We start from the raw sequence: 6,634 nt of genomic DNA, 5'->3' as shown, positions 1-6,634 counted from the left end.
GAAAGGGTGGTTTAGAAAAAATCCTTCAATGTAGACCAAAAACGTTAGTATGGAGGAATATTCCACCTGAAATGTAGACCTGAGAAGTTGGTTTGGAAGAATATACCATCCTAAACATCCTTAAATGTAGACTAAAAGACCGTTTGGAAGAAAATTCCACCTAAAATTCTCCAATGTAGACCTAAAAGGTGAGTTTAATGGTATAGTCCACCTAAAATTCACTACTGTAGGAACACAGGAACATTCAGTAGCTGTTGCAGTTCTTCCTGTCAGGCTCATGGTAGAACGGCTCTGAAGAATCTTGTACTTGTCTTATCTGGAACAATCTAACAGCCTAAACTGTTAACAGCAGTGTAAATGTCGTTGTTTCTCATCTGTTAAAAGTTCACTCTATGGTCAACAACCACCAGAACCACCTGTTAGTTAAAAGTTCACTCTATGGTCAACAACCACCAGATCAGATACTTCATAAAGAAGCAAACACTCAGGCATAGATTAGGACTCAAACTAGATTTATTTTAGAAAACAAATCAGCTTAGAGGCATTTGTTCACACGTGGCTGAATAGGAGGCCGTCCAATCAGATTTGAGGTCTTCACTCTGTAGGTTGTTTGTTGGGTGAGACTCTTGGACCTCCATCAGCTGATGTGGATGTTTGATGGTCTTCCTCTCTAGTGCCAGATGATTCATCCATGAATTCAGCAGCTACAGACTGAAATGAAGCTCATGCTGCCGTGATTGAATTCCTGTTCCAGATCAAATGTTCAGAGCTCACCTTGAATGCAGCCGTCTGCTGTCTGATAGTTTTTCTCATTCTAGTCTTCAATAAAGTCTTTTTCCTCATGTCAGGATGTGGTGAGACTCTTTCTCAGTCTCTGCAGACGTCCCTCATTGTGCATCTCCAGAGAAGAAACAGAAAAACTGGTCAGTGCTTCAGCATCAAACGCTCTCCAGCATTGAGAGTGTTTTAGGAATTCATTCATTGTGTTGTGAACTTTGAAGGAGCAGAAACTTTACAGCTGCCAAAGATATGAGCTCCAATTCTGGATGTTTTAGGGAATGAAGTTCATCAAATGAACACTTGCTTTTTGCTGATAACTCATTAAATTACTGAAGAAATCTAACATAAAAACCTGTAAACTCTCAGGCAGCTTTTGTTAAAGTTTGTCTATAATTCTATCATCATGTTCTGGAACCAGGACTCTGCAGAAGTTCCTTCAATCAGATACTTGTGTGTTTCTATTTAAGGTCTCAGGTTTGAATGTACAGCAGAGGATTAGAAAGGAGTGATTTTAATATTTAAATCAGTCCAGTAAATGTTTGGAGTAAAAATGATTAAAATTTGGATTTAGATAGATTTGTGTCAAATAATATTGTAGAGTCTCACTTAAATATATCCAGATTAGTTCAGTGTATTTACATTTTATAGAATATTTGATTTCTTAATCTCAATACTGTAGTCTGACCCTAAATATTATAATAATGATGTCAATTTAAATAATATTTTAGTGCAGAGTCATAAACTTTAATCAGCTAAACTTACATAATAAATATCACTGTACAATCTTAACCTGAACATTCATATTATTGAGGTAAATTTACATAAATCATGATATTCTTAGAGTCTTAACTGGAATATTTCTAACATTAATCTTTTTGTATTGTGCTGATAAACAACAATAACCTGACTTTCAGATAATATTTATTGTCTGTCATTGTGAGACTAAATTCCTCCACATTCTGGAACTTTACATGCAGCAACTGTAGGAATAAATAAAAATAAAATCTGTTCATTTCCACATTATGCACATTTATTTATTCTTAATATCTCAGACTGAATGGTAGCTGGCAGTAAAAACAAACTCATCTGGACTGCATTTCCCAAAATGGAAACATGGACAGAATTTAACACTCATGTATCCATGGCAACGCTAATGTTTCTGCTTCTTACCAAAGTTCACAACACAAGTAAAGATTTTAATGTAAAACTACAGGGATGACTGCTAACCATAAGTATTCTGATCAATACTTCATGATCAATATCAGGACAGATGTTACAACTCCAGCTGTTGCATTAGACTGCAGTTATTCACAGAGAAATTAAAACATCACATTCCTCATGAAAACTAGATGGGACTTTTACTAAATAAAGTGTTGGTGAATAAACAGTGTAAAAAGTGCAAAGCAGCTCCATTAAATCAGGAGATGTGAGACTTCCACAGCATGGATCACCATCTGCTGTGTTGATTCATAGCTGAATGTCAGAATGAACTGAGATAGAAAAGCTGCTTTGAGCTGCAACATTACGGTCTGACAATCCAACACCATCACAGTTTTCATCTGGTTGTTTTGCTCCAACATGCTGTGAAGTTCAGTTTTTACCTGAATCAATACAGAGATTCTATTTCCAGCCAAGACTGGAATAAAAATTACAATGTTATGAGGTTATTAATGCAACTAAATCCCTTCAGATGGAAGGATTTACTTCTAAGTTCTAATTCAAGTTTCAGTTGGAGCACATTGCATTCACAAAGAAAAACAGCGATACCTTCAGAGCAACATTTAATAAACCTAAAGCTTCCCTGTTGGCTCATTGGTGGAGTTTGTTACTGAGCATCTGAACCTTAAATCCAGTGAGACGACCATCTTCAGTCGAGGCCAGTCAGAGAACTTCAAGACCTTCCATCAGCTGGACCAGATGTGGCATCATCTCCCTCTGAACATCTGGATGACAGGAGAAAAGACAGAAATCAAACACAGATCACAGAAATACAATTTATTCACTTTCATCATTTTATAAAAGTAGCATGAACTTTATTAAAACTTGACAACATCAGTAATGAAAGTAAATGTTATTATCTCGTGTTGAAGCTAAACTTAAAGTCAATTTTAATGACAGTTTATCCTGAGAGGAGTGAGAATGGAGCTTTTCTTTCCTTTTTACAATATTCCCTCAAAATATTCTGTTTATTATTGGCTTTAGATGCATTTTTTTTTACTTATTTATTTTTAGATCCCTCAGACTGATGCACTTTGCTGGTTTGCAGAGAATTTCATGTGCAATGACAATAAAGATCTTCTATTATAACATATTTTGCTCAAACAAGAACTGCAAACCTTCTCAACCACCTCTCAGTCTGCAAAATTCCAACTGCGACCAAGAATTATCTGATGTAGTTATTATTATAATCTTTACTGAACCAGCCCTGGAATTAATAAAAATCTGTATATGGATATGATTTTCTCTGCTGGGACCACTAAAAATGCATACAATAAAGTAAATCTCTTCTGCACTGCACACATACTACACTTTTGTATAACTCTGGATGTCAGAGTAAAGGCAGACAGATCCACCAATCAGCCACAACATTCTGACCACTGACAGCTGAAGAGAACAACATCCATCATCTTGTTCTAATGCAACGTTCTGCTGGGAAACCTTGACGTTCATGTGGATGTTTGACATGTACCACCACCTAAACACTGCAGGACAAACAACCCCCTCGTCTCCATGGCAACAGCAGTCCTTGATGCCAGCTGCCTCCCTCAGCAGGACAAATTAAACTGCTCAGGAGTGGTCCGAGGAACACGACAGAGCTAAGCTGTCCACCTGGGTTCCACAATCCCCACATCCAGATCTGATTGAGCATCTGTGGGATGGTCCAGGATCAGCCTGGTCTAGGTAGGACCCACCCTGCAACCCACAGGATCCACAGGACATCCCCAGAGGTTCTGATGAACCACTGGGTCTGAGGAGTTTTAGCAGCATAAAGGGACCAACACAGTATTAGTCAGGTGGTCAGAATGTTCTACTGTTATATTGTCATGCTGATTATATGATCAGTAAATGTTACCATCAATTATAACGTCCACATTGATCAGAGAAAAAAACAACAACTGTCAGTTCATTTAGAAACTGTGGGGTTAAACCTAAAAACACAGACCTCAACAGCAGTTTGTTTCAAAGCACAACACCAGCCGGTTTTCACTAAAGAAGCTTTCAGAGCAACAATTAAATGACAGTTTTGTTCTCATTAAGTTCACAGAGTCAGAGTCAACCAAAATAATGTACACACATCAAGAAGAGAAAAACTTTTATAAATATTTCATTTGTATAAGTACTTCTATACATATAGAGTCCTCTTTCTAAGTTTGATCAAATCACGATAACTCTGTGTCCTGTTGTACGATGTTTTCCCAACAGATGGCGCTACCCTCATGAATGGAGCATCAACAAGTGACGTCTACAACACAACAGAAATGTCTGGAAGCCAGTGGCCACCACTTTGAGCACCTCTTGTAATTGTAGAGGCCAAAGATAACTTTTATTAATCTCGTGATGTCTGAATAAATTTGGTATTGAAATATTTATGCAAGTTTTTCTTTTCCTGATGTGTGTAAACATTATTTTGGCTTACTCTGTATAATGGGTTTCTGACAGGTCACCAGGCAACATCTTTTTATAATAATGACAAACATACCTGCATTCTACAGGAGTGATTTTCCTCCTGTGCAGGTAAAGATGTGGGAGGAGTTTAGAGATGACAGGAGCAGGAGTCATCCTCACTAATTCAGCTTCCACCTAGAAACAGAAAGACCACAAACAAACACACTGATAGACTCTCAAACGTTCAACCTCACAGCCTCAAAATATCTGTTTAGGAAGTGTTGTGTTTCTAAATTCTGCTGAAAGCATTGACAGACATTCTCTTACAAGGTTGTGTAAAAAGCAGCCTGTCCTCTGAGCTACTGAGAAATCTTCCTGAACAAAGTTTCTATGTGTAAATCGGCTCAACAAAAACTAAAGCCTCAGTAAGAGATAACAGGTATCGCAAATTATAAACAACTTTCTTTGTTAACTCAGACTTTCTGCTTCAACCTCACATAAAAGGGGGAGTTTAACTCATCAGGTGACTGAAAATGAACGGCTTGTGCAGTTCTAGATCCAAAAGCAGGATGTTTCAACTCATGTTTTACTACAAATACATGCAGTAATAAATAAATACAATGGCTGGTTGTTAGTTTATTAATGTCACTTTATATACTGGATTGAACTTAAGCAGTGGAAGAGAGAAGGAATTTAATGAAATTATGGAGATTCAGAGAGGTAATGTTGCGCAATGTTAAGTTAAGCGCAGTTTAATTCAAACCAGCTGAATGTTAAACTTCAGTGCAGCTGAACGGGTTTCGGTTAACCTTAAAGTAAAATAACTTTTTTAAAAGCTAAAATACACAGCAGAGAAATACAGGTTGAGAAAGTCATTCTAATAATGAGGACAGCTGCAGCAGCAACTAACACAGGTGTTCAGCGGGTAAGTTAGCCACCTGTGTTAATTAGCCCGCTAGCTAACTTAGCCGCTTAGCTAGCTAACGCGTCCGGACCAACTGCTCAAACACGACAAAACACAACTCTTCACAAGTCGCTGACTTAACGTACAATAAAACAACACTGCTGGTTAGAAATATTTATCTTCTTACCGTGTTTTACTCCAAAAACAGGGGCAACAGCAGCCAGAGATGCTACCAGACGTGCTGACCATAGATACATACAGCAGACTAGATCCGCTAGCGCGCTGTCTTCTATATTATCTATGGTCTGACCAATCACTGCTCTCTGGTTCTCAGTCAGTCTGACCAATCACTGCTCTCTGGCTCCGCCCTCTGAGAATCTTGTTGTCCTTTGGCTCCACATTTGCTGATGACCACTTCCGGTCTCAGAAAATGAAAAAAACTGACCTTTTTTGTTTCTGGCTCTTACTGATTTTATTTTTTTGTTATTCTAAATATAAAATGAAAATCAAAGCATTTTTAAAATTTCGTATATCCCTTTTTGATCATGAAAAGGAAAAACGCCTTGTATTTCAATTTTGATTTTTGTATTTTAAAACGAAGATCAAATAACCACTCGTTTTTTGTTTTTCAATACCTGATTCAGAACGGAAAATCCAATTGCCAGATAAATACACGGACCGTTTCACCATTTGTTTAGGCATTACTGTTAATTTATTTAATATGTGAATTAACAATTTTTATTTACTTTTTATTTAGTTTACAATATTTTTATTTTATTATAGTTTTAGCATATTCCAATTAAAATGTATTAATATAATTTTATTTATCCTATTTTAACTACCACATGGCTGTTACAACTATTGCTCGGCTGGGGACAAATAGTTAAAAAACAGATAGAAAGTTTTATTGAACTGAATTAAACACGAACAAAACAGCGATGAACAGAAAGTAAAATTTATTTATATAGCACCTTTCACAGATACAAAATCACAAAATGCTTTACAACAATAATAAAACAAGGATAAAAACAAAATAATGATAAATGTAACAAATTGTTAAAACAGTGGAGCAACAGCTAAATTACAGTGCATCAAAAACAATAAATAAATAAAATTAAATAAAATGAAGCAGCTACAGGTCAATGAAAAGCCTGTCTAAAGGTACATATAGTCAAGTATTGCATTTATTTATGAGATAGTTTTACTTTATTCAGTTTATCTTCCTCTCAGGGAGAAATCTTGTATATTTCTCCACTACATTTATTTGACACAAATAATAGCAATCTTTTATTTAAAAAAAGTTTGTATTTGCTTCACCATTAAAAATGTAGCTTCCATGATAAA

General features: G+C 36.3%; 1 long non-coding RNA gene across 3 annotated transcripts; it reads right to left on the bottom strand.

The window, feature by feature from the left end:
* Positions 1-39: 39 nt before the first annotated feature.
* LOC129349625 (uncharacterized) lies at positions 40-5,566 on the bottom strand. Of its 3 annotated transcripts, none has more exons than XR_008602688.1 (4): positions 5,478-5,566; positions 4,481-4,581; positions 556-2,723; positions 40-339 (listed from the first exon to the last, which is right to left on the bottom strand). It is a non-coding gene; the product is annotated as an uncharacterized LOC129349625 (long non-coding RNA). The 3 variants fall into 3 exon arrangements; XR_008602689.1 differs by lacking the exon at positions 40-339 and having other exon boundaries at positions 496-898; positions 2,623-2,723; XR_008602687.1 differs by lacking the exon at positions 40-339 and having other exon boundaries at positions 496-2,723.
* Positions 5,567-6,634: the final 1,068 nt, after the last annotated feature.

This window comes from Amphiprion ocellaris, chromosome 9 (assembly GCF_022539595.1).
Source record: "Amphiprion ocellaris isolate individual 3 ecotype Okinawa chromosome 9, ASM2253959v1, whole genome shotgun sequence".
Taxonomy (NCBI): Eukaryota; Metazoa; Chordata; class Actinopteri; family Pomacentridae; genus Amphiprion; species Amphiprion ocellaris.
The sequence above is the reverse complement of the archived record's forward strand: the minus strand, read 5'-3'. Positions and strand labels throughout refer to the sequence as shown.